Here is a 24,689-nt window from a genome sequence, read left to right as displayed (position 1 = left end):
CTGGTAGATGATGTAGTGGTTGGAGGCCGCCTGGGGCATAGTGACCATGAAATAATAGAATTTTCAGTTCTCAGGGATGTAAGGAGAGCCACCATTAAAACCTCTACCTTGGACTTCCGGAGAGCAGATTTTGGCCTATTCAAAGAACTGATTCAGAGCATACCCTGGGAAACAACCCTTAAAGGTAAGGGGGTCAAGGAGGGATGGACATGTTTTAAGAAGGAAATTTGGAGTACACAGCAACAGGCTGTCCCAGTGTGCCGAAAGGCTAGCTGGAGGGGAAGACGGCCAGCTTGGTTAAATAGGGAGATTCTGCAAGAAATCAGAGATAAAAAGAAAGTTTACAGACTATGGAAAAAAGGGCTGGCTACTTACGAAGAATTTACAGATAGAGCTAGGTCATGCAGGAAAAAGATTAGGGAAAGAAAAGTGGAATTTGAAGTAAATTTGGCTATTTCAGTTAGGGATAACAAAAAGTCCTTTTATAAATACATTAATAACAAAAGGAGGGGCAAGGAAAACCTCCATTCTCTGTTGGACTTGGAGGGAAATATAGTTAAGGAAGATGAGGAGAAGGCTGAGGTACTTAACACCTACTTTGCCTCAGTTTTCACCAGTAAGACAGGTGACCCTCAAGACGACTGGCCTCTGGAGCTGGTAGACAGGGAGAGGGAGCTGAATAGCCCTCCTGTATTCCAGGAGGAAATAGTTACTGACTTACTGAGCCAGCTGGATCCTAACAAGTGTATGGGACCAGATGGGATCCATCCCAGGGTGATGAGGGAGCTGGCAGAAGAGCTTGCCAAACCGCTCTCCATGATCTTCCAACAGTCCTGGCTCTCTGGGGAGGTCCCAGATGATTGGAGGTTGGCCAATGTCACCCCAATCCACAAAAAGGGCTGCAAGCAGGACCCTGGCAACTACAGGCCTGTCAGCCTGACCTCCGTGCCTGACAGGGTTATGGAGCAGTTCATCCTGAGTGCAATCACACAGCACCTTCAGGATGGACAAGGGATTAGACCCAGCCAGCATGGGTTTAGGAGGGGCAGGTCCTGTCTGACCAACCTGATCTCTTTCTACGATCATGTGACCCACCTGGTGGATGAGGGGAAGGCTGTGGATGTGGTCTATCTGGACTTCAGCAAGGCCTTTAATACTGTCTCCCATAATATACTCCTGGAAAAGCTGGTAGCCCATGGCCTGGACAAGTGTACCCTCTCCTGGATTAAGAGCTGGCTGGAGGGTCGGGCCCAGAGAGTGCTGGTGAACGGAGCTGCATCCAGCTGGTGGCCGGTCACTAGTGATGTTCCCCAGGGGTCTGTGTTGGGTCCAGTCCTGTTTAACATCTTTAGTGATGATTTAGATGAGGGGATTGAGTCCATCATCAGCAAATTTGCTGATGACACTAAGTTGGGAGAGAGTGTCGACCTGCTGGAAGGCAGGAGGGCTCTGCAGAGGGATCTGGATAGACTTGAGAGATGGGCTGATTCCAGTGGGATGAAGTTCAACAAGGCCGGGTCCTGCACTTTGGCCACAACAACTCCCTGCAGCGCTACAGGCTGGGCACAGTGTGGCTGGAGAGCAGACAGGCAGAAAGGGAACTTGGAGTACTAATTGACAGGAAGCTCAACATGAGTCAACAGTGTGCCCAGGTGGCCAAGAAGGCCAATGGGATCCTGTCCTGTATCAAAAATAGCGTGACCAGCAGGACCAGGGAAGTGATCCTTCCCCTGTACTCTGCATTGGTGAGGCCACACCTTGAGTACTGTGTTCAGTTCTGGGCCACTCAGTTCAGAAAGGATATTGAGGTGCTGGAGCGAGTCCAGAGAAGAGCAACAAGGCTGGTGAAGGGACTGGAGCATAGGTCCTATGGGGAGAGGCTGAGGGAGCTGGGGTTGTTTAGCCTGGAGAAGAGGTGACCTCATCACTGTCTATAACTACCTGAAGGGAAGTTATAGCCAGGTGGGGGCTGGTCTCTTCTCCCAGGCACTCAGCAATAGGACAAGGGGGCACGGGCTTAAGCTCTGCCAGGGGAAATTTAAGTTGGAGATCAGAAAAAAATTCTTTACAGAGAGAGTAATCAGGCATTGGAATGGGCTGCCCAGAGAGGTGGTGGATTCACCATCCCTCGAGATTTTTAAACGCAGATTGGGCATGGCGCTGAGTGCCATGATCTAGTAAATGGACTAGAGTTGGACCAAGGGTTGGACTCGATGATCTTGGAGGTCTTTTCCAACCCAATCGATTCTATGATTCTATGATTCTATGAATAATTATCTAATAGCCATAAACAAGGATTCAGCCAAGTCGTAATTATCCGCATAACAAATTACTTTTTGGAGCATGGTTGTTCACTGTACTAGAGAGTTAAATGTCTTCAATTATGCTCATGATAAGGTTTAATGAAAATAAAGTTTTATGGGTTTTTTTACACTTTTACTTTGCTTGACTTTGTTAATGTGACCTTTGGACTCATCATTAATTTTTCTGGCATTCAGAAATGTTCTCTATCTTAAGCTTGCTATTCCCTTATGTTTATAACTGCACAAACACACATTATTTGGGTCCTTTAACTATCTGTCTCTTTGCAGTAATGAGGCAAAATACACAGATAAAACAAATTAAATGAGGAAAAAAGTATTCAATCCTTCATTTTCCTCCTCAGTTCCTTACAATGCTACAAGAGAGCAATCCCCTCAGGGACGGAAGACTCTAAAAATAAAAGGCAAAAGGTAAAATTCTTCAGTGCATACAGATATGTTTGGTTCCATCTAAATCAGAGAAGACATTGCAGTTTTACATAAATGTTCAAAAGCACCTGTTCTGGGGACCCTCCAATGTCAGTAATATTGATGTGCTTCCAAATTACTAGCTTGAAAAGATTCCAGATTAAATAAAAATAATGATAATGTAGATTTGTGTTTTGCCCCTCCTCATTAGACAGACCTGTCAACATCCATAAATAGCTGCAGTAAGTGACATCTTTATGAATTTTAACAAACAAGTCTTTGGTAAAAACAACGGGTAGGTGGCCTTCCTAACAGGATACCATTAAAGACAATCTTAATTAAGGACAATCCCTGAATAATAGACAACAGAAACTGTTCAATTATCATTACAGTGATCACAGGATCAAAGTTACAATTTATATGGCAAAAAACCACCACTTAATTTCTCCTTGAATACTCCATTTATGGATTAGTTTTTGAGAGCTCTAAAATCCTCAGGTATATGGGATTCACCTTGGAATTTAGTCTACATATAGATGTTCTTTTCTTGTTGAAAAGAGATCTATCAACTGGCCAGCTCATAGCTCTGTCACCTGACTGACTGCTCACTACAGCTGTCACATCAGGTACTACTGCCCCTCTCATCCATAGATGGTTGATTGTATAAGCCTTCCCTAAATCATTCTGACTAAAATAAACCAGAACAAATTTAGTGGTTTAAAGATGAGCCTTCTGCACTTTGGAAAGATGCACAGAGTTCATCCTCTGGCCCAGGAGAAAAGCAGTAGGGCATGATGTGATCAGAATAGACACCTTTTCATTCAAAACGGAGTGGCTTCATCCAGAGTGCCTGCAGAATTATCTCTGGCCCAATTACTGCTCCCTGAACCCTAAGTGGGTGTTGTCCGTGGCAGTTTGATGTCTGCCTAAAACCATGCCGGACAGAATGCTAGCAATAAATCAGAACAGGCAGTCCCAGGACATTGCTTAGGCCTGAGTCCTGACTCTAATTTACTAATGTCATAAAACAAGGTAACTGAAGCTGAGAGAGAGTGTCAATGCCAGGACTAGGTTGGGGGAAAATGGGGTGGTTGGAGCAGAATTTCCTCCTTCCTTAGAGAACATTTCTCTCCCTCATCTAGAATCAAACCCCATATCCTGATCTCTTTCCATTTCACTTTTACTGCTGAGCATGCAGAGGATGGTTGCCTGCTGCTGCTCCATTTAGCTCAACTGCTGTACCTACAAATGCCAGACCTGCTGAAAATCAACCCAAATAGATACTTATAAGATTTCATATAAAGAAATCTCTTTGTTTTGAGCTTAATCATTTGGAGATTCAGGAAAGAATACAACTTAGCTTCACTGAAAATAAGGGAAATAAGTGAGAAAAAAAGCCTGGAAATTAGGGGGAAAGAAGAATAATTATATTTCCACAATCAAGTACAAAAATCAGGCAAAATGTCTGAAATAAAGCTGCCTGTTATTTTACTTGTTGCATTTAATAATAAGAATACCAAGAAACATTTCTAATTTCATTACTCACAGTGTTCCAGGGATGTGAAAGAACATGCATGTAATGGTGTTCCTTCAGTAGACATACCACCGCCATTAATAGTAACGCAAAGCATTACCACAGCAGCCTAAAGCATAAATGCATATTAACCTGTGTGCAGGAAGGTTTCATGTTGTCCTCAACCTTTGCACAACAATTTCATGCTTCATTTGGACACTTGAAAATTGCATTTGGCAGTAGGTAAAAGACTTATCTTTTAAAGAAGTTAGTAAGTAGGAATTTTATGCCCATTCTTTCCTACTTTCAAAATTCAGGAGTTAAACACTGAAGTCATTTTCAGTGAAAATGTATAAATGGCACTGTCATTATCATAGAATCATAGAATGGTTTGTGTTGGAAGGGACCTTAAGGATCATCAAGTTCCAATCCCCATGTTGTGAGCAGGGACACCTTTCACTAGACCAGGTTGCTGAGAGCCCCATCCAGCCTATCCTTGAACACTTCCAGGCTTTGGACATCCAAAATTTCCCTGGCTACTCTGCCAGTGCTTCAACAGCCTTACAATAATAAAAAAAATCCTAACATGTATTCTAAACCTACTCCCTTTCAGTTTGACCCCATTCCTCCTTCTCCCATTGCTACCTGCCCTTGTAAATAGTCATTCCCAATTTTACTTGCAGGCTGCCTGCTGGTACTGGAAGGCTGCAAGCATATCACCCTAAAGCTTTCTTTTCCAGGCTGAACAATCCCAATTCTCTTAGCCTTTCCTCATAGAAGAGGTATTCCATTCATCTAATACACACAAAATAATTAAAGGGACTAAGAAAATTCTGTTACTTCACATTTTGATATAAGCAATAGATAAATATTTTCTTCAGTAAAAGCCCTTATTGAGGTCTAAGTTTACATGGATCAATAAGGACCACCCATCTTCATGGCCCCCAGTCAAAGGTTAGTTCTTGCTGTGCTTTCTGCACTAGTTGCCTTTTGTTCCAGGTGCAACTCAGAAAAGATATTATAGCAAGACCTGTGATTTTCTCCATTCCAGCCACCTTCATAAGGAGTATGCTTTGATCAGCAGTATGCTGAATTCACTTGGTACATTTTGAAGCATTTTTCTTGCATTGACATTGGTATATTTTCTAAATGGATAATTTATTACCTATCTTTGTACTCTACTTGTGTTTCATATGATTTCGTTGTTGAGAAACAAACATTTCTGTTTGTTTTCTCCATCCCTCTGAGTGATCCTGGCCTGTAAATTCAAAGTCCCACCAGTTATAAATTACTTCACTTCCTCCAGCAAGATACTACAGAACACTCTGAGGAAAATGTAAATTATTTAAATTACTGTAATTCCATCAGTCTTTATATATTGGCTGATATAATGTTATGTTTAATTAATAAACTTCTTAAAGAAGGCCATCAGGCCATTAAAGGGCATAAACTATTTATGAGGAAAAACAGAAATTATGATTATTGGTTCCAGTATAGACATTTCCAACTGTCAGGCTTTGCATTTGAAGACATCACTCAGAAGGAACCAAATTTGGAGGTAAAACAAGTACAAAACTTTCTTCCCAAGCTCTTACATATTCCCATCAGGTGTAAAGTAGAAGCTGCCTTTTTTTTCCCTCCCTTGATTCATTGATCATCATGGGGTTGATGAATTGGGTAGAGCAAACCAAGAACATTACAAGAAGGCTTTCTGTTGTGTCAGGATATTTCCTGGATTTTGTTTGGCATTTTTTTGGTTTGGTTTGGTTTAGTTTAGGTTTTGTTTTTATTACAACGATATTTAGTTGAGTTCATTGCCAAGAACTTACCAAATATTGTTGGAGATGTAGCCTAGAGGTGACAAAGCCTTATCTTCAGTATCAATTAAAAGATCAATGTTACAGAAAAAGGCAGTTCTTTGTACTCCTTCAAACAAAAGTCTACAATTACTCTTATTGTATACAAAATTTTATCCCAAGAAAATATTCTAAACCATAACTGAAAACTACTGGTTTCACACACCATTTCCCATGTCTGTAAGATGAAATCTACTTAGCAATTAATTCCATTCTGGTCAATGAAAAATTCCATCATGCTCTGCAGTGTGTTTTTAGCATGTACCTTGTCCCATGTCCTTTCCTGATGCAAATTTGTAGGCCCAAATCTGTGTTCTTTGGAGGTTCATAGAAATCTTATAACTGATTTTGATGAGACCTCAGAAAATTCTCTGAGCAGTCTCTCAAAGTAATTCTATTTTAATTTCTTCTTCATTTAGTATCTTTTTTCATTATTTCCCTTTATATTTCCAAGCTATCTGGCAAGACAGTTCAGTTTGTTGTACAGTGTGTTATTTGTTGATATGCTGCCTTTAGAAGTCACAGTTTTGTCTTTCTGCAGCCTGTAAGCTATTTAAAAAAAAAATTAATTCTTAAACAATCCTGATGATTGCAGCTGGATAAGCATAAGGTATAAATTTCCTTTGGATTAGATCCTTTCTCATAAATGTCCTGTTACATTGTGTTTATGTGATGAAGTTGTGGCATCAGAAGGACTGCAGGGGTGGCTGGTGTGAGAAAACACCAGGAGCTGACCCCATCTTGGACACACAAACAGCTCCACTCAGTTCCAAAACAGACTCACCACTGGCCAAAGCTGAGTCCATCAGTGATGCTGGTGGCACCTCTCTAGACAACAGATTTAAGAAAGGGTGAAAAAAACCAGCTGTGCAGCAGCTGAAGAGAGAAATGACAATATGAGAAACAGCCCTGCAGACACTGAGGTCTACAAAGGAGTGGAAGGAGGTGCTCCAAGTGCTGGAGCAGAGACTCCCCCACAGCCCATGTGCAGCCCATGGTAAGGCAGCTCTGCCCCTGCAATCCATGGATATCCATGGTGGAGCAGAGATCCACCTTCAGCCCTTGGACATTCCCACACTGCAGCCCATGGGGAACCTGGCAGGAACTGGAGAGGGGCACACACAGGACCAGGTTTTCTGGCAGAACCTGTGATACATGAGGCACTCACACAGAAGTAGTTAAATCCCAAAGGAACAGAAAGAACCCATTCTGGAGCAGGAGAAGAGTATGAGGAGGAACACATGGTAGAAACAGGTGGTACGTACTGACCACAACATCCATTCCGTGTCCGTACTCCGTTATTAATTGGCAATAAATTAAATCAATCTTCTCCAAGTTGAGTTTATTTTGCCCATAATGGTAACTGATGAGTGATATCCCTATCCTTATCTCAATCAATGAGCTCTCCATGATATCTTCTCTTCCTGTCCTGGAAAGAAGAAGGAGAGAATAGCTGTGTGGTAGCCAGCCAAGGCCAGTCCACCACACCTGTCTTTTTGGAATCATCTTTGTCTTGGTAACTTCCATAGGATGTATCGGAGTAGTCTTTAAAGCTTAAGACTTTCAATTATCCCTGAAAAAATATGCAGAAGTTTCTTAACTGATCTTTAATTGATGAACAGACATCCTCCTTGCTCACTTGTCCCAAAACACTTAGTCATTCTCTAAATCTGGACTGATGTATTGTCACAGAAACAGTTTTGTTTCCATAAGCAAAAGAGTGGCATGGTAATGAGGAGGAGTAACAGGTCAGTAATGACACTAGCACTCAAAGACTCCACATACTGAAGTGTTTGTGGTGGTACATGATAAAATTTCATACTATTGCTCCTGGCTCAGAAGCAGAAATCAGCTGCCAAATGCAGTAGGGTTTTTAAATATTATTATTTTTTCTGATTAATGGCCAGAAATCTGTCATTTTTTTAACTTCCAAATTGTTTTTCCATTAATCAAATGGATATGCTTTCACTGCTTTAGTGTTCTTAGCCATGTCCTCAGCTAAAAACAGTATGAAAAATATTGCTTACTATGGCAGGAATTATAGCCAGATACTTTGATTTAAAAGCCTGTATTCATGAGGTTTTTTCATGACAGTGTTTTTAGATAATACCTTCAATTTCCCTAGTCCAATGCATTGATGCATCTCTAATGAGTTATCCCTGGATGCCAAGGTGCGTGACTGTCCTTATATGCTACCGCAAAAGGAATTATTAACATTATTTTCTTAGTGAGCTACAGTAATGGCTTTCGACTGCTGCCAGGATCAGCAGTGAGGCTGTATGCAGCTAGGGATTGGTGTAAGTCCTGTAAGACTGTTCTGGTTCTTGAGCTGTGAGGGCACCATGCATGGGGCAGTCAGCCACAACCAAGTTCCCCCAGGCAGGATGGAAATTGGTAATGTGGAAAGCTTCTGGGAACAGGTTTCAGGAATGGTCTTAAATTGTTTTTGGGGTAATTCAATCCTTGAAACTCTGTCCGTGACAGATGAACAAGGGAATTATCACATTAATGTATGTATCTCTGGCCAAAAATGTCCATTGTGTTTTTGAGGAACATGTTCACCATCCAGCTCAGTTATATTAGAGGATAATACCAAACTAACAACCCCGTATTTTTTGTCAAAATCTGTAGTGTTCATCATAAACAGGCAAGACCTCATTTGTGAGTACTTCAATCATTATAGACAATGTACTAATGCTTTCCAGGTGTCATTTGGCACCTAATAGCTCAAACAAATTCCCCCTACTAAGTTTACTTTCTAAAAGCTCCTCAGCACTAACAGGCCTGATTTATTAATTGTTTCTATTACAGAGGAAAAGCAAAGAAAATCTGAAAAACTGTGCTTTCACTGGGACATAAGCACAGCTTTTTGGAAGCTGACAGTTCAGATGAAAACCTGACAGGAGGTCAGCAACCCTTCTCTATCCTATGGACACAGAGTGGGCAGAATAAATTCAAACTTCATGGCTTGATAAGACAGGCTGTTCCCAAGGGCTAGATCTGTTAATAACTCCTGCTCTTTCCATAATGCTCTGTAGAGCTTCCCTATCATTTCAGTTGTGAAGAACCATAAGGCATGCATAAACAACATATTACCTTAATTGTTCAAGAAAAAAAAAAGAAATCTGAAAAAGTATTGGGTTTTTTGTCTTTTTTTTTCTTCCACTTAATGTAGTTTAACAACTCTTCACCCTGCCATACCTACATTTAATACATTTTGGTACAATTTCTCACTTGTCCTAGTTCAGCAGGAGGGACCAGCTAACCCTGTGTGGGGGTGATCAAAGTTGTGTATTCTACTCCCTCTATTCATTCCCCAAGGTCAATGGGCCATTAGCAGCAGCTGCCCAGGGAGCCATTATCACCTTCACACCCAGCCTGAGGGGGGGGCGGAGCTGCTAATGGGCCATCAACAGTTCAACACCCCCTGGCTCCCAGAGTTAATCACCCATTGTGTGGGTCCCCGCCCAGGGGGAGGGACTGAGTGCTCCCTGAGGGTACATAAGTGGTGGGTAAGAAGACCTCGGGAACTTCTCGTCGGATCCAGAGCAGCAGCAGGACCTCGACAGGAGGAGATCACCGCTCTCACCCAAACCACAGCCCTCGCCTGCACCAACAGGTTTTTCTCTTCCTTTTGCTCTGGACTTGGGGGAACCACAGGGGTCTCAGCACAAGGGCTAACAAACCCCCTTGGGTTTGTGCCCCAGGACACTGGGTTATACTGCTGGGGTTTTGTGAGTTGAAAGCATTTTCCCTTGTGTGTCAGTGTTGTTATTGTAATATTATTATTAAATTTTAGGTCTGACTTATAATCTCTCTCGTGGTGAGTTCATTTCCCCTGCTGGTTCACCTTTAAACCAGCACGTCTTTTGGCGCCCAACATGGGGCCACGAGAGAGAAGTCAGAATTACAATTTCATTTTGTGTATTTGGATACAGAAACTCCCTGACTACCATGTTGCATAATCCTACTGTTAGTGCTGTTAGTGTTGCTTTGTCTCCTCTGTACTGTATACACCATGTTTAGGGTCAGAACTGGGCTTTCTAAGGAGGCTTGCTGGAGACCTGGCCTGGGAGCGGATGATGTTGAGTGGCACAGGAAGTAGGAAGATATGGGCCAGTATTTGGAGACCTTCTCTCCTCAAATGATCTGGAAATTCACCCCAGAACAACTGCAGGACCCTGCCAAAATGCTAAGCTATGCGAAAGGAAGATGCTCTGGTAGTCCCAGAGATGTGCAGCTCACAGCAACCTGCTGGGCCCTGGACACTGCCTACTGCGCACTGCTTGGTGTGGTACAGCATCATCAGGAGGAGGAGAAAAGGAGCAAATCCACAGGCACCATGTCCACCCAGAGCACGACTGAGCCAGAGAGGAGAAGAGATACATCAACCAGCACCATGTCCACCCAGACCACGACTGAGCCAGAGAGGAGAAGAGATACATCAACCAGCACCATGTCCACCCAGACCACGACTGAGCCAGAAGGACCACAGAAACCGATAGCAATTGCCCCTGTCCAGAAAAGAAAATCAAAGACCAAATCAGTTCGTATAGTGCATGACGAGGAAGAGTCAGGACCTTCACCTCAAGCAGAAGAAGTGGAGCCAGAAATAATCACCCGGTCCCTATCCCTGGGAGAGCTGCGTGAGCTCCGGAGAGAGTTCACACGACAGGCAAATGAGTCCATCTTAACCTGGCTACTTCGAATCTGGGATGCTGCAGCCAATGATACAATTCTAGATGGGAGTGAGGCAAGGCAGCTGGGGTCCCTGTCTCGAGATGTTGTCATTGATCAGGGCATTGGAAAGAGACAGGAAACTCTCCGCCTCTGGTGGCAACTGTTGTCAAGCGTGAGGGAGAGATATCTTTGTAAGGAGGACCTCCACGTACAGCAAGGACAGTGGAACACAATGGAACAAGGTATCCGGTGCTTAAGGGAATTAGCCGTACTGGAGATAATCTTTTCAGAGGATGAGAGATTCCCTAAAAGTCCAGATGGTGTCCAGTGCACATCCCAGATGTGGTTAAAATTTGCACGACTTGGGCCAGAAATGTATTCTCGCTACCTTGCAACATTGCAGTGGAGAGAGGGAGAAGACAAGGTGGGTGCACTGGTCAGCAAACTCAGGATTTATGAAGACACTGTCACTGCTCCATTACGAGCCCACGTCTCAGCTGTGGAAACAAAACTGGCTGAACTGGAAGAGAAGGTTAAGGAAGGACTCTTCCATATCTCTCCAGAACAAACGAGAGTCTCTGCCATCTCTGCCAGTGTTTAGCCATCGTCAGGAGAGCAGGACCATGTCACGAGTTACAGTTTCTTGAAAAAGCAAGTACCGTCACTCTGAACATCCCCCTTTCCTTTTCCTTCACCTAGCTTTATATGCTAAGCATGATGCCATATGGTCTGAAATATCCCTTGTGTCAGTTGGGGTCAGCTGTGCTGGCTGTGTCCCCTCTCAACTCCTTGTGCACCCCCAGCCCACTCACTGGTCAAGTGGGGTGAGAGGCAGAAAATGACTTGGCTCTGTGTAAGCCCTGCTCAGCCATAATGAAAAAAATCCCTGTATTATTGACAGTTTCCAGCATAATTTCAAAACACAGTCCTATACCAGCTCCTATAAGGAAAATTAACTCTACCCCAGCCAAGCCCAGCACAACTCTGGAGCAGTGGTTTTTTTTCCCATGTGACTGTGTCCTCACTTTTACATTTGAAAAAAAACCAAAACCAAACAACAAAAGGAAACCCAAAATTCCCACAGGTTCAATTAATTGCTAGAAGCATGCACTAAATCTCAAAAGAATGTATTATCTGTAGTTGCCAAATGTTAAAAAAAAATTGGAAAATGAAGCAATTCCACATTTCTAGCTAATGCTTTTATCCATTTATGTTTAATTACCATTCCATGGCAAGAGAAGGAATTAATTACTTCATTGCTGTGAGTCTTCTTTTGACTTTGGCAATATTCCCTAGAGGATTCTGTCCAAGATTTTCTCTGGTGAATCCATGCAGAGTCTCCTGCATTTCTTGTTAGTCTATGCACAGGAAATATGTCAAGTAAGACACATAGTAGAAGTAAATTCAGGAATAAAATTTAATATATCCACAAAACCTAGGAGTAGACAATGGCATTTTGGAATAAACTACAGCCTTATGGCAGGTGCTGCACTGTTATGACACCTGAACTCCACAGACACAGTTCTCAATTGAGCCTTTTTAGGGCTTTCAGAGGCTCCTACCTCTATTGTTAAATAAATCACTTGACTGCATTTAGTTTTACATGTTTTTCTTGGCAGTTTATTTCTTGGTCCTTATCATCATGAGTTATAGTTACTAGGTAGTCATGGAAAAAAGGCTTAAGAGCTTAACTATGTTTACATTAAGGCTTTTTGACTATTCCTGCACAGGAATATACAAGTTACAAGAGGGACTATATGCAGGGCTAATTTTTTAGTTACACACAATCTTAAAACCTACACACACCATGCAAACTATCTAACATCACACAAGTACAGGTAATTATTAAATAATATATATCTCACAAAATTCCTGGATCCAAGCAGTCCTTATGCAACTTATTTTAACTTTATAAAAGAGTTCTTAAGCTGTGTTCTTCTGCGGAATTTCTGCAGGCTTCATCTCTCACTTCTGTACCAGCTCAAGGTCTCTAGAAAAATTCAATTCTTATCTTAGAAGCTGGCACCTGCAAATTTGTCTTTGGTTTGCTAGCCTGAAAATGTATGAATCCCAACACTGCACCAGGAAAAGTCTAGCTATACTAGAAAATTAATGAATCTTAGAAGCAAAATAATCAATTTTGCTCCTTTTTTTTCTTAAAAGTCCATGTTGTCAACCTGAGAAAATAAGCAAGAACACCAGAATCACAATATATTAGGAGAGGGTGGGAAGTGTAATGAAAAAGACTATGTTCAAATTTCATGTTCCTTTTGTAGTCCATTTCACTCAATGGTAGAGGGATAGTACCTGTTGCTTGCTGAGATATTTCAAGATCCAAAGAGGTGAGTTCTTTTTATTATGCCTCTTTATGACCATGACTAAGTATAGCACTACTCAAATTACTTTCAGCAGAAAGTCCACAAACATATATGGTGCTGGTTTTATGGTGGTTTTAATACATAAACTGAAAGGAGTGAAGGTTGGGAAGTTAAATAAAAAATGAGAATTTTTATTGTAGTTTGAACTTTAACTTTTCTGTTCTTGTCAGAAATTGCTTGTTAAGTGCAGAAGAATATAGAAGTCCTTCCACAAACTTTCAGTCATAAAGCAGCAAAATCTTTACTGAAGGATTATGCAAGCAGTAGCAACAGTAAGATTTTATATCCATTAGAAAAACTTGTCCCACATCTTGCAAAATAATCTTCAGTGTTTCCCACTCAAGGGTATAAAAATCCTGGGGTAAATATTCATTAAATTTATGAGATTTTAACTGATTGAGAAACCAGTAGAGGGGACACTGTCTCTAAAATTTCAGAAACAACTTTTAACCAACTCAGATCTGATGCCAAATGTTAATATTTCCACCTATCTGCATAGTCACAAAACTGCTCTTTTTCTCCATTGTCTTCACATGAGCCGGAACCTGGATTACTTAGTAGATGCCTCTATAGGGAAATGCCATCAACTGTCTTCCTGAAGGAGCTCCCTCTGGACCAAGAGCATGATGATATATTCCTGTACCTGTGCATTTAGCTGCTGTTGAAATACAAATATATGAACTTGAACTCAGTGCTACACTAACATGGACAAAGTCTCCATTGGATCATGTCACAAGTGGAAAAACAGGTATACATGAACACTTTATAAACATACATAAAGAGAACAGAATTTTCTCCAGAAGTCAACAGTTGAAAAGGGGTTTTTGTTCTAGCATTCTGCTTGGCAAAAATATGTTGACACTGTTGATGGCAGTTCTGAACCAGCTCAAGAGTTTCCTGTCTCACTTTAGATTTCACGAGATGCTGCAGCTCCCCACATGCCCAGTGTAAATGCTCCTGAGGTGTTTGGAAAGAGTGATTCAACACACCAAGGCTTGCATTAAATATGGTATTATCCATCCAAGAAAAACATATAATTGCACATTTGATTGACCACAGCCTCTTTGGTGGAGGAAATTTTCCTGGCAAACCACTCCACTACAGAATCAATCAGATTCAGTGCCTTTTTCTATTGCAGTTTCAACAAGATCTCCTCAAACTTTCTATCTGCTTTATCATGCTCTTCTGTGCTATTCTGTGCTAAAAGCAAGTGCTCTTGTTTGTAATGCATAAGCACATTTGTATAATCCTGTCAACCAGGAAATAAAAAATGATTGGTGAGGACAACGAAAGGGATCTGCTGAACCAAAAATATTCCATCATATTAATAGCTGCCCAGGAACCAACTGCTGAGATTACAAGTTAAAACAGGAAAACACTGCATTCCCATTTTTCAGGTGAAGCTTTGTGATGTGAGAAGTCAAGCCAATTTCTAAGGTGTATGGAAATATAAATTAAAATCATACTACCATTTATCAGTAATTAGCACTGTCAAACCAGAAGTGATTTGGTGTATGCTTTTCCTAGGGCTTTGTTCCATTTGCTTGGAATTCTAAGACACCTCATTACTCTTTGGCAGGGTGTTTAAAAAAAGATAGAAAAACTAAGCAAAAATGCTCCATCATTTTTCATAAGGATCTACCCTTCAGAAACATATAGTTTAATATTAATTAAAGACTTTAATTGTAATTTGATAAAAGTATGTACTTTTGATTGAAGATTATTAGAATAAAGTTAATTTTAGTATTAGACAACAAAATTAGTCTTCTCCTTTCTTCTTTGTGCCTTGGACTTAGCTTTAACTTACCCATCAGACTCCCATCTTCTGTTCCTTCCAATGCTGGAGCAATCTGAATGTGTCTGAGATCAAGAGAAAGTAAAATCAGGAGGATGCTTCATTTTTTTTTCCCTTACTGGCACAAAACAAACTTCTAGACTTTATGAAAAGAACTGAAAGCTTTTATCTATGAGAGTTAAGAGGTATTTTGAAAACAAAAAAAAAAACAAACAAACAAAAAAGCCCCCAAAACTCTATAAAGATTTCAGTATCAATTGTACTGTTATAAGCTTAAGGATTATGAGGTTATTTGAAAATATTTTTTACTACAGCTTTGTGTTTTTTTAAGCACAGAATATTTTCAACTCACCAATCCAGTGCAAAATTCAAGGTTTTCATTTTATCAGAAAGGCAAGTATTTAGCTGCCAATAGGACAAACTCTTCTCCAAGCATTTTAACAGGTTTTTACAGCAAGCTTAGCAGTGCCACATGCAAAGTGACTACTCTGTAATAATGAGGAGGGAAGGTGGTTTTCAGCAAGTGGCACTAGATCTATCTACCAAGGAACATCCCGAGTCCTTGGTTTCATGAAGTTTCTTCTGGGAACCACAGTACTCTACTGTTAACCACAAACGTCATTCACAATGATGCCTTATAGTTACTTTGAAATGAGTCTTCTGCTGTGGGGTTAGAAGGAATAAGAAAAATGTATTCTTTTTTTTTTTTTCAGTCTCCTTGTTCCCAGTTTCCCCCCTTCTCCTTTTCCATGTTTGTGTTTTTTTTCCATCCTACTCACAAATGTACTGTGATGACTTATTCTAAGCTACAGAATATTTGTGCATTTATCTACCTTTTTTAATTGTTTTTTACTTTTTATTCAAGAAAACAGACAGTGAATGCTTGTGTTTCTCATAAAAGCAAAGTGTGTGCAATTGGGCTGTGGTGTGATTACCTTTCTGGCTGAAACACAAGGGAGAGTGGTGCCTCTGGTACAGTGTCTGGAGACTGACAAAGGCACATCACGAAATATTTAAGGCTAAAAATTCAAAGAATTTGTAGTTCATGTGTCCTACCAACAAAGCTGCAATATCAGCATAAAGTATGTAGCTAAGCTGTCAGAAGTAACGAGCTCCATCTATTAGAGAGCAGATGGTGTCATTAATCAAGTAAAGTGAAAAAACATTAGTCTTTATAAAATAATTTTTTAGCTTGTACATTAATTACTTAAAACCTTTTGCTGTGTTTATGCCATGGATTGACTTTGTATCATACACTGGCTCTGTCAGTTTCCTCCTCTGCTGAACTTCTTGAGATGTGTGTATTTCCATGTGTGTCCAAGGGGCACTAATTAAAAACATACAACTAATTTTTGGTTACTGTTTCAAGATAGAAGACATACCTGGTTTATATAGTACCATATTCTATCACTCTTACATTGAGTTTTCAATATTTTGGGGACCAGTGGCAGAGTAAGTAGTTAATTAATGCGAATATCATGGTGAAATCTGTCTGTAGGTGATTGTGCTAAAATATTATTTTGACTAAGTAGGACTACATTAAGTGTAACCTAGTACCACAATGAAGATTCAAAGGATGTGGGAAGCCTTTCATGATTCAAAACATAAAAGCTCAGCTGCTCAGTGTAGGTAGGAACACAGTATGTACAGAGGCTGTTAAGCTTTGCAACCATCATAAAGGAAAAACTCCATAGTGGAAGTTGACAAAAATCTAAAGAAATGGTTTTTTTTTTTTCTGCACACATCAGAAGATGCAAAAGCATATGTACAGAGTTGCATTTGCAGAACATTCTACTTAAACACTGCAGGAACTTCACTTCTTATAAAATATTTAAGTAATTTATTTAAGTGTTTATTATTGAAAAGATGGGGGATGGGGTGTGGTGCGGGGGAGCTCCTTTTCTAATCCTAAAATGACATTCTTTGGAAGACTGGGATAGGAAGAAATGTCAGCAAAATAGCAAACAGGATCATGCATTTATACCTGTTGACCTTCAAACAGATATAGTCTGAAAAATAACCCATGCAGGGAGAGAAACTGCGATATATTCAGAATGAAGACAAACTTTTGAAACAAATAGCAGGAAAAAACTGAGGTGAGGAATTCAAATATTGCATAAAAAATTGCTGCTCAGACTATGCTCACCACTAGCAAATATGCTAATGGAATAACAAAAATATTTTCTGCTTTTATATTCTCTTTATTTTGCTCATACTCTGCCAATCTTTGTGGTTGTACAGGGACAGAAAGGTAGAGTAAATCTCTGTCATCCATTTCCATTTTCTTCTGAAAAGTCACAAATTTCCACACAGAAGAGATGAAGGGAGCAGACTACTGTTGTTTCAATGTGATGCAACATAATGTAAAATATTATAAATTTATTAGACTTATTAATCATCAGTAGCTTCTTATGCATACATATTGTTCTTTTTAATACTGTGAGATAGCTTAATCTATCTCAGAAATGGAGTAAACTATTATTCAAGAAAAGTGCAATGCAATTAACTACATGGGGAGTCATTGTAGAACAACTTAAAGAATCAAGTAAAATAAAAGTAAAAAACCTGTTGCATAGAAAAAATAAATCTAATAAAAATACCACAGTAAGACCTACATACCTGGGACAAAAAAGAGAACTGGAAGGCAAAAACTAAGTTGATATGATTTAAGAGCAAGTCATATAAGGTTACTTTAGCTAAAGTATCTCTAGTGAATGAAAATTGGCAGCAGAATAAATTACTGCAAGCTATTATTAATTAACATGACTGCACTTATTATAAATAGCCAAAGATATCAAACAAACAGATTGCTTTGCCTTAATGAAACTCAAGAGTTTGAAAAGAGTCAGTGAATTGGCTTGATAACCAAGAATTTAACATTGTAGCTGAGGAAATTAGGTACTGGTAGGAAGTTAAACTATTTGTTTCCACTAGGTTTCAGGACAGTGGCTTAAAGTACAGGTATACAGAACCTGGCCTCTTCTGAAGGTGAAGACAATGACAGGGAGGCCGGGATTCAAAATCGTATTTGATATTCACATAGTTTGCATGACTACTTATTGTTAGACTATTTTACAAGAAGGAAGTTTGCATGGCTCTTGAATTTGATAGGTGATCACTATGGTGTGCAGGATCTCCTACAGAACTTTGTACTTCTCTACAGCTACAGCTGGTTTTTGTCACCACTGGAAACAGGACATCAGACTTGGCAGCTGATGTGTGAGAAAGAAATGCTGGGGGAGAAAGAATATAAAAAAACTCAACACCAAATACAGAGTAATTTCAATGCCAAACAATTGCCTGGCGTCAATTGTATACTTTGCACTCAGTCAAAGGCTCACAATGACCTCTAAGTCATAATGCATCATCTTCCTTGAAAAAACAACCCTACAGTTCTGGAAAAAACTGGGTAGTGTGAAATAATTTACCTTTAGGACCTTGGAGTTTTGTATTTGTTCTGTTGAATTGGTTTTTATTCTGTTTGTAATAAGAAAAATTAATGCTACACAAGTAAGTGTATAATGAACGTAATCAAAGGAAAGCTCAATGTGTGGAAGGAACTTAGCAAATACAGTATTAGATGGATTTGCCTCAGAAACAATATTGTTTCTTTACATGCCATTTTTGATATAGAGGCGCCTCGAGTCATCTGTGTGTCAGAAAATTAAAATAGTTGATATATTTTGGTCTGTGTTTTGGCCGGCCATCTGGACAAATTTTATGTTTTCCCTACCTTGTTGCTAGTAACAAGAAAAGATAAAGGAGAAACTTCGCCCTTGAAGACAGAGCTAACTATAAACTAAAAATAATTGGTCTCCTCTGATTTGCTATTTGCATTTAGAGGTCATTTGGAGGAGAAAATGATGAAGAAGGGGAGGAAGGCTGCCCCCAGACTCAATTAATTGGAGATCCCTAGGCTATTATGCACATGATCAGGGAAATTCTAATGTCTGCGCACATGCGCAGAGAGGACTGTTATATAACAAGCAGGTGGAGCTAGTGACTTCAGACTGGGTGGTACTGGGCACACCTGCCCAGTTGGATGTCCCTGGCCGCCTGTATTTTAATGGCAGATGACTGGTGCTTGGGCTTGGCTTGCTTGCCATGCAGAAAACCTTGTGTTTTCAAGTAACAAGGACGCTGGTTATTGCAGTGAGCCAGCTAGGGCACTTGGTCTCTGCTTCCTCCTCTGGAAAATCTAAATGTGGGGGTCGGTAAGACATTAGTGTCAGCAGTCCCCTTGGTAAGTGGGGGTGCTTGCACACTTGGGCTTATTGCTTTTGAGGGTTTCTTCCTTCCTCATCCTTTTCCACCTTAAAACTCCTGTCAATTAGCAATCTCTGGTAATAAAAAATACTGTTTGTTAATCTCTCAACAGTGTGTCTGTTTCACTTTCCAGCATCTCTCTCAGAACCCACTCTATTACAATCTGTCCAAACAAAAATTACAAATATATTTTTTTCCCTTTTTGGATTACATCAATATGATGCAGCTGCTGCCTCAGCTGGAGAAAGAATAATTCTCCCCAGGTAAGAAATAATTAAATAAGGGTGAATGCCAAAAGAAAGATAGTTTGAAAATCAAAAATCTAAACACTATAGACAGCCCTGAATGTGGGATTATTTTTAGTATTTGAAGTAAATAGTAAAAAACCCTTTTTTTGGTATTCTGTATTTGAGCCTGTTTAAAACAGGTTCTAATGATATATATGCTATGAGTATTTTTAATTAAAATTTTAATAAGACTCCATGAGAAAGCTTTTGGTTGAAAAATGCAATTTTAAAGAGAAAACATTTCTTAAGTTAAATTTCATATTGCAAAAAATGTGATGTTTGATAAGTAAAAATGGACTTAATTTTTCACTTTGTATGAAAATAACCAAGGGTCACCACAAAGCTGAAGGAAACTGTTTTATTGATAGTATATTTTTCTCAACTAATGCTGTTTTCAGGAAAAAAAAAAAAAGATGAAGACTAAAGACTCAGGTAATATTTTTTCTTTTAGTTTTTAGTGACTTACAGGATTTCTTCACTGCTGAGTGCAGCTACAAGTCATTAAAAAAAAAACCAACCAAACAAAAAAACCCCCAAAAAACCAAAACCATCCCAAGGAGAAAAAAATCAGCAAAGTCCTCTATCACTTAAGGAAAAGGAATTCCTCCATTATTAATTTGATGTAAACTGGTGTTATCATAAGAACTTTTACCCCCAAAAATACAAACCTACACACATACTTTTGCAATGAAGACAATTTATGAATTCTGCTACCTTTTGAAAAACTGCAGGCAGTTATAATTTTCAAACTAAACCATCAGAGTTGCTAATACGGTCAGTGATTAAATATGGCCACAGGCTTTAGTAATTAGCCAGTTTTCACAAAGAAAAATATAGTGAAAAAGTGGTATTCCAAATCAGGCATGAAGGATGTGTTCATTTTTTACTTACTTTGACATTGATGTTATATATGCATACAGGAAAACTGATCTTAGCATTAACATAACTATCATAATTATCAGCTGGAACTAGGTTAAAGTAATAGGATTTTTTTGTAAAAATGTCCAATATTTGTAATAAATCAGCTAGTCACATATATGCCTAATGCTGTCAAAGTCATGTGTGAAAAAGCATTTATTTTTCCTCTTTCCAAATTTTAATCAAAGAGCACAATTTTTTCTAATGTATTAATTTTCTGAAACAGTTCTTTATTCCTCAAATATAGGGAAGCTATTGATGGCTTTCTTGCTATTCTTAGTGCATATTCAGTTGATTTCTCTTACATTCCAAATCAGTCATTCTTACAGTTTTTAGAAATAAAAGACAGTGCATTCAAAGCTCTAGTAAGTCCAACATAGAAGGCATTCATATAAAAGTAAAAGGACACTAAAATAACTAATGACAATCACAAAGAGATTATGTAACTTCTATTTAACTGCCAAACAAACATGATATTAAAATTTTGGATGACAAAAACCTCAGCAAGCATGGTAGATATTGGCAAGACATTTTACTTAATCTCAAATATCTCTGTGGCTAAAAAAAGAATTTCTCAAAATCAAAGCAGATCATTAAAACTGGATGAAGACTAGCTAAATGCAAAAAATGAAAGCTATTTGTCAATATATCATCAAAACTCAGGTACAATCTTGACACCAAGATCTGAGTTTTCCTTCACAGCATCTCAAAATTTTTAGCAAATTTATGGGAGAATATAAAAGTGATCAGTCACACAGTTTGTCTAGACTTTCTAGACTGGTAAAAAGTTATGATGACAGATCACTTTTCCATAGTGGTCTGGATCATTTGATAAGATAATCTCCATTGAACAAAATATTAATTAAAAGAAGTAAGTCAAACTCCACATGTCTAAGAATAATATGACAACACTACTGAGAACTTGGTTGTACTGATAGATATCCTATGGGAAATTATCTGCCAGTATATTGTTATAACTAGGAAGGAAATTGTTTTCCTTGAAATAAGAGCTGCACAGTATTAAGACAAAGTATATGGGAAATTTCACCTCTGCATACATTATCTGTGTCCCATTCTGATGTCCACAGTTAAAAAAAAAAAAAGGAGAAAAATCTTAGGGGAGAGCTTAATTAATTATGTATATCAGAAAAGTAATTTTATGGTATGGACAATAGGAAGATCAATGCATGTAATATGCTTAGAAAGGGGATTAAGAGGGGATCTGCCCATGATCTACAAGTAATAGCATTAGAAGTGACTCAATAGCTCTGTTTACCTTGAAAAGTGCTATCAAAACCCGACAAAAGCTGTCTGGCACTTGGTTTAAATTTTCAGGGTAATTTACCCAATGGAACAATTAGGGATGTGCTATACTCTAGTTCTCTAGAAGTTTTTGTATCAAGATTGTATAAATTTCCAGAGAATGTACTAAAATTTAAACAGACATTTTATGTTTAATGCAAGAATTGCTGTCAGAGTTTCTATTGCCTGTGTTATTCATGGATCCAGGCTATTAAAGATCATAATGTTCTCTTTAATTTCAAGATCTGGTAACCTTATTAGATTGAGTCTTCCCTGATATACTTTCTACAGGGAGATAAAATGGTGGGAAAAAGCACGAAGTACAGCTAACCTTGGAATAGAAACACAAAATTAGTTGATTCAGAAAGTCTCATGACAGTTAACAGAATATTTAATTGAAAATAGCCCTTGAGAATTTTAATGTGAAAGACTATACAAGCTTCGAACTGCCTATATCTTATTAAAGGCTCCTTACTGATGAGATTGCCAATTAAATGAGCAATTATTTGTGGTAATTAAAATATGAAATGGCAATATATTTTCTACTGGTTCAAGCTACATTAAAGTGAGCTTACAAAAGAACTAGCCTGCCAAATGTTTATAGATGTGAAAAGAACACTTGAAACCAATGCAGAAGGAATACAGAAACCATTGAAGGGGTTCATAAAAAAGGAGAAAAAAAAAGCAGCAGGACAGCAACATAATTTTGACAGCTCTGCTTCTCTGGATCAATCCAGTTTCTAATCACTGAAATTTCACTCAACAGCTAAGAAAGTCAGGGCATCTCTGGAAATTAAGTTTGCTACAAAACTGATCATTGAGAATTATATTAATGTTTGGATTTTTTTCCCCAAACCCCACTTGATTTTAATGTTAGGTGAGAGAGCAAGATCTTTCTTTGATTCTTGACTTCAGTATTTCACCTAAGACTTCTGATTGGCTTTTTAGTTGAGTGTATTGTACCACAATTTTCAAAAAAATTATTTCAAAATCAAATACAATCTCCTTCTACTGACCACTCTGTAGCTGTAACTGGTAAACATGAAGCAGCTGTTGAATCTCTGGAATAATTGTGGCATCTGAGAAGCTGGGTAATCATTGGAGCAATTTTCTCACTATTTAACCTAATCTGTGTGTATTCAACAGTCTGGCCCTTCATAGGGTAAATACAGCAGCCATGCAGATGGGGAATGACAGAAGGAAAGACTATCTGCTATACAGTTATTAAGTGAAAGCATAGTTGAGCAAGGAATAGGATTAACAAGTGGTGCTCAAAATTATCAAATTCAGATTAAGTTCTTTGGTTCTGTTTTATTGCCTTTCTGAAATAATAGATGTTATTCATTTTAATATGTCGCAGAAATTCTCAAATTAATGTATCAGAAGCTATTGCTCTCACAAATGGAAATGATTAATGTACATTTTCAGTTGGTACATGATGGATTTTCTTCTCTGTGGTGATATCTGTGGCTTTAATCCTTGTCCCAGTGATGTGAACAGGCAATTTGTCACTGATTTTAAGGTACCAAACCTTCATGGTGGCACTTTGTTTTCACTAGTTTTGGCCCCATTCATCTATCCATTGTACTTGGGAGTAGAGATAGTATATCATGTATTCATGGCTGGAAAACTTTATAAATGTGATGGTAGACATAATATTATAAATAGCATTCACTGACTAAACAATGTATGAGGATTTTTACCAATGCAAGCATCTATAAAGCTCTGAGTATGTAAGCAATGTTTTTGTAATCCCTTTTAAGTATCTGAAAGAATAGATAAAATTGTGATAATAATTCTGAAAGGCAAAGTTCGTACATGACTCAGATGAGCATTTAGTTTCGTTTTCCCCATCACCTCTCTGCACAGTTCAGTTATGAGTACACTAAGGTTGCCCTTTAACAGAGAGAACAAATGCCAGGCTAAGTACAACAAAAATAAACAATTTAGTTTAAAGTGCCTTTCTTGAGATAATTTTTGGGTTTTTTACATTTACTTTTTTAAAACTGAATTTATTTGCTGATTTTCCCGTATTACTGATCCCTTCTGAGGCAAGAAACAAAACTGATTAAAACCATAAATATCTAGAGGAAAGACTGCTTAAATTCCACAAAAGAGTATACTTTTTTCTTTACTGATCTCCTGTCAAATACATGTAGGATACTCTGTGACAAGCATATCTGCCATAAGCAGTACAGATATGGCAACTGAACAATGGGGATGAACATGCCTAGGCCAAAGTCTGTGAAGATGCTCTCAGGCTGGGCAGTACGAACTCTTCAAAATGCACTCTCTATTCAATTTTCCTGCTGCCCAGAAAACTCAGCTATTGCTCTGAAAATCTATTGCTTGCTTCTGTGACTGAATTAAACCGAACTCATACAGTGAGAGACAGCAAAGGACATCTCCACTTTAGAAGCCTTGCATGTACTTGTTTAATATGTGCGACTGTGAAATTCAAGTCCTGAGTACAAGTCAGAATAGGAGTAGGAACTTTGACTTGGTCATTACTTATCACTGCCTTGGCCTTTTTAGCTACACTGGGATATCTTTCTAACCTTCAGATTCTGCTTGAGAAGTCTGAACAATATTTCAGTATGAATGAAATGGTATTTTCTGACAAAATTATGTTGGGAAATATTATGATTTGCTATATTCATTGCTGCAGTGCAGTTCTGAAAGAAGGTTAGAGGAGGTAAAATACCCAGTTATGGAGGCTATGAACAAAAGCCAAAAACAGACTCAGATGAGACTTCTGAGTCTGTTTTAGTTTAAAAAATAAAAACCAGTAAAAGAATCCCATCAATAAAAAACCAGTAAAAGAATCCCACCAAAATAAAAAATTTTATCCACTGGTTTATTGATTACCTTCCTGACATGATTTTTTTTCTTCTAGTAAGAAAATTTATATGAGGCTTCAGTTACTGTCTCAGGCCTTTGTATGAAATCCTAATGTAGATTTGCT

This window comes from Pithys albifrons, chromosome 1, assembly GCF_047495875.1.
Source record: "Pithys albifrons albifrons isolate INPA30051 chromosome 1, PitAlb_v1, whole genome shotgun sequence".
Lineage (NCBI taxonomy): Eukaryota > Metazoa > Chordata > Aves > Passeriformes > Thamnophilidae > Pithys > Pithys albifrons.
Note: the sequence above shows the minus strand (reverse complement) of the source record.